At 36.3% G+C, this 5,006-nt stretch overlaps 1 pseudogene; it reads right to left on the bottom strand.

Annotated features, from left to right (window-relative positions):
* LOC107713483 (immunoglobulin-like and fibronectin type III domain-containing protein 1) overlaps positions 1–3,244 on the bottom strand; it is a 14,472-nt pseudogene extending 11,228 nt beyond the window's left edge.
* Between the last annotated feature and the right edge of the window lie 1,762 nt (positions 3,245–5,006).

Genomic DNA, 5,006 nt, shown 5'->3' on the forward strand with positions numbered 1-5,006 from the left:
CCTGGACCACAGTTTGAAAACCCCTGCTTTAAGTGCAGATATTGATTATATAATTATGAAATTATATAAGTTATTTTACAAATCACAAATAATGATCTTTGATATAATAACAATGAGTATACTAACACCCAATTCAACTAAATTGAAACTTATTAAAAAAACAGTGGAAAAAAGCTGTATATAACAAAATATTTATATTTCTAAAAAGCAAAATTAAACGACATGCTTTTGATAACACTGCTGATGACTCATATGAATCAACCGATTGGCTAAAATGAATCAGACTTCCCCATTCTAATCAATAAAGAGGGCATTCTTTGATAGTTTGTGTGGTTTTTGCCTTGGTTCAATTGGTTGTAATGCTGCACAATATGTACCTTGTTTATTTTTGGAAAAATAGCTTGTTACTGGACAACAATCTTGAAAACCTCTATTCTGCTGTAACTCTACTGAAAAAATGCAGTTAGGTTAGCAGCACTGGTGCATTTACTGTAACTTGTTCCTCCCCAACACTAATCTTAGTCATTTGTTATAGTCAAATTCAAAGATATTTTGAAAATGTTAAGATCATACTGTACCTTCCACTATCAGCCAAGCATTACTGGACTTGATTCCGGCCACAGCCGCATAGATGCCTTTATCCACCTGCATACAATCCTTCACCAGCAGCCTGTGGATCAGTTTGTCTTCGGACACCGTGATGTCATATTTGTCTCCCTCTTCTAATCGATTGTTCTTTCCAACTCACATGATTTTAGATAAGGGTTTAGAGAGGATGCACTCAAAAATGGCATCCTCCCTCTCCATGGCTTTCACGTCCTTTAACTTGACCAGAAAGTCCACCATTGGAACTGCGAGAAAGTGCTCTTGGTTACTTACAGTAGTCATCTGTTAATCGGGTAACACTTTAGTATAGGGCCCAATTCTCACTATTAACTAGTTGCTTATTAGCATACCTATTATTAACATGTTGGCTGTTTATTAGTAGTACTTATAAAGCACATATTCTGCATGACCATATTTTAAATTCCTAATTCTACCCAATACCTAAACTTAACAACTACCTTACTAACTATTAATAAGCAGAAAATTAGGAGTTTATTGAGGCAAAAGTTGTAGTTAATGGTTTCTTAATAGTGAGAATTGGACCTTAAAATAAAGTGTGACCTTATACTGCATCATAAGCTAGGTAAGGTTGACTTTAACTTAGGTTTAAATTCAGTGGAGAACACATTGACGTCTTCTACATCTAACTGGTAAAGGCCAGCATCATCTGGGACAAGGTCCCTAATTGTGAAGATGTATTTCTTGCCTACTTGATTCAGGTTGTGTTTCATTTCCATCTCGAGATCTTGAGAATATGGAATCATATCACCATCCTGAGGGACACACCAAAAGCTCACAGGCCAGAAGCTTGCACTGAAACCTGAGCTCCGATGTGTTATAATAACCAGTCAATTTACCTTGTAGATGAAAATTCCGCTGCTGGCATCCAGAAGGTTAAGATCAAGTTCAAAAGAAGCTGATCCATTAGGATTCACATCGATGTGTTTGAGGTTAGAAATGCTCTTGACGAACTGTGAGTAAAAATACCATTACAATATCATTTCACATTGAAAATGTATCTAAAAAACAAAACAAACCAAACAAAGAAACAAATCAAAACCGTACCTCTGCTTGTTCTTGTTCTCTCTCTCTTTTCATCTCATTCAGTTTCTTCAACATCCAGCGGAAGTCAGTCACCCCATATTCGGCACAGATGCACTCATAATCTTTCTTATCGGCGCTCAGCAAAATCTCCCAGAACTTTGGGTCAATTTCTCCATCTTTCCTTGCTTCGGTTTTAGGACAAACCTTACTGCAGGGTTGAGAGGCAATTCACAGTTGATTAAAGGAAAAGGTATGGCTATAGGATATGGTATATATTTTGGGAAAGGGTTGAAAAGGATATCAAACTTTTAAACCTAATTTCTTACAATATTTTTTCTACCACTGAACTTTATTAAAGCTTTGGGGGACCACGTCTCCCTATCTCCTCAAAACAGTTCATATCTTAGAATAAAAACAAAGATGCAGTACTGTTAATGCATTAGTCAGAGAGATTGCCTAAAATAACTTTGTCTATATTTACAGCATAAGATTTACAGCACCTTTTCCTTTTCAGGACAGCCTTGAGCTCATTTGGATCAGTTGCAGCTGAAAAATGCATGAGTGAAAAATCAAACCACTGATTTATAAAGCTGCAGACAGCACATACGGTACCACACTTGATAATACGCACTGGACTTCTGGTTTGCTTTGTTCTTCTTGAATCCCACTGAATAGAAAATGCCACATTGCAAATGATTGGGGTCATGAATTGCTGTGTTAGGAATGGAAACGTCTCTTTGTTTTTGCATACCTTCAATGACGTTCAGCATAACAGTGACCATAGCCTTTCCAAATTCGTTAATAGCAAAACATTTGTAGGTGTCTGCTTGGTCTGGAGAAATATTTGGCATCTAGAAAAGTGCAGAGAGTCTAACTAGGAATATACATTCAGTAATATCATTTGTGGGATGAAACAGAAATTCAGCTCACCTCAATAGTGTGTTCGCCAGAATTAGGGTCGAACTTGGTTTGATATTTCTGTGGATCTGAAATATCACCATTGTTCCTGGCCCATGTTACATTAGGGATGGGATCACCTACTACAATGGCCTTGAAAATAGCCAGTTTACCTGCAAGTTTACAAAAATCTCTCAATTTTGTTCACTGAAAATGTATGTGGCAGCTATTGGTGTATGCACTTAATTTGATTAGTTAGTTGATATATGATGTTATTAATTAAAGAATGTTGTGTGTGTGTGTGTGTATAAAAACATATGTAAGCAAGGACAAAAGCAGCATACCTTCTTGAATGGTGAGAGCTATAGGTTTGCGGATAAAATCCGGATGGCTCTTTCCCTCAGGGATTTCGTCTATGAACTGTGTGATCATGACTCCTGGGACTTTGGATTTCTTTTTGATGCCCACTAATGACACCGAATGTGTAAATATTAATACAGTGACTTTTTATCAAAAATAATTTGTTACATTTCATTTTCACTAGTATAAAATGTATCTGTAAACCTGGTTTAATTTATTAGTGATTTAAATAAGAATAACCTGGAATACATTTATTAAAAATATACATTAATGAAAACATTGAGACTTTACCTTGCCCTGTTGCGGTCTGATCAGACACTTCTGATTTCTTCCACATTTTGATTTCCTCTGGGTTTGGCTTTAATGCAGTTTTGTCTGCACACAGAAACATATTGCAGATAAAATGTTTATTTACAGAAAGAATGACATTTGAGTTGTTTGATCATTTAAATTATAGTGGATGATGGTAACTTAATGAGGAAAACAAATATTTTAGTGATTTTAGTCTATAGCTTTTTTATTTCTTTTATTTTCATTTCTTTCATGACTGTAAATAATGTACATTCATAACCTGTAGGGGTAATCATCAGGGCTGGTAGTGCTAAATTAGGGTCATTTATCAAACTCAAGCAGTGAAAGATTTGTACCTTTGTTTATTTAGCAAGTAAACCATTTCTGATGACGGATGATAAATTGTCTGTAAATTTGCATTTCCGAATAACCGCCATGCTCATACTGACCATTGATAGATAGGGATCTGCCTGGTGACAAGAAACAAATTGGTCTCTACACTGAAAGTATGACCTGTAATTTTTGAAACAGTGCCACTGTCGTACCAGAAATTGCTTTGCGGGATAATAGTGATGCTTCGCTGAAGAAATTGTTGAGGCGGAGTCAACGTAAAGGTTGATTGAAGGTTTTTTCTTTTTTCGGAAACCATCAGTCCACAGAATAAGACCATTTGTGGTCACGGGAAATATTATTCTACAACTTGGCACATGCTATAAGAAGATGCATGCTTTTTTTCTCCATTTTTGAACCTGCAGTACGATTTGATAAACATTAATCGGATCTGAGCAAAAACACATTTTGCAAATCATTTTTAACATACAATGAAGTGTTTATACATATTTAATATTATCAATGTCGAGAAGTTGCTGGCCTTGATGCTTCAGACCACAAGTGCTTGTGAAATTCATTTAAATATATGCAAAGTGCCCTCTGTAAGATTTCTAAGTGATTGTATGCCTTTCAAACTTGACCATGTTCATCAAGCAGGTAAACAAGGTGCTAATCTTAGTATCATAACCTCACAACATGCCGACTGCCCTCCGTGAGTCCCCTAATCAAATGTTCTCAGTCTGTAAATCATTGAAATATCACCCGTCTCTTGAACAGATCCCAAATGCTGTCCGACGGGGCCGATCTCGGCAGGACTCAAGAGCGGTCATGAGTTTGGTCAGGCAGTGTATGGTATGTTCTTTTAACAGTCTTCTCAAAGGGAATTCAAACTATCCCTGTTGATGTCAGACATTTTTTAACAAGGATTTGAGCCAGGTGACAGAAAGTGACATTGAGTTAAAGAGGAGCCCCGTCTGTCTCCGATCATTTGCCTTGTCGTGTATGATGGGAGAAGTCAGCAGGTGTCACTCATATTTTGGCCTCAAGCATTAAATGGAGATCAACACATATCACTGCGGCATGCAATGTTGACATGTTTTGAGTGATCTCTGGACTCTCACTTCCTTTGAAACATAGGTCAGGAAACAAATGAGATGTTTCCCATGGAACGCTTTAAGCAAGGTCGAAATGTCATTTCAGTACTGAGAACTATCATTATTTAAAGATTTTCTCTTATATGCACAGTGCACTATAAAAAATGTTTTTTCGAGGTTGTAAGACAACATTTAACATGAAAATACTATTTCTACTTAAATATTCTGTTTGATTCAGTGTGTTACTTGCTGTTTCTTTGTAATCATTTGTTAAATTTAGTAAGTGTTTCAAAATAAATACACCAATTTATTTTCTCGGTGTAGAATGCAGTCAAAAAGTTTACAAAACTTCCCCAGTTTTTTGTATGTTGCGGGTAAACTGTG

The sequence above is a fragment of the Sinocyclocheilus rhinocerous genome, unplaced genomic scaffold (genome assembly GCF_001515625.1).
Source record: "Sinocyclocheilus rhinocerous isolate Xijiao unplaced genomic scaffold, SAMN03320098_v1.1 scaffold57, whole genome shotgun sequence".
Lineage (NCBI taxonomy): Eukaryota > Metazoa > Chordata > Actinopteri > Cypriniformes > Cyprinidae > Sinocyclocheilus > Sinocyclocheilus rhinocerous.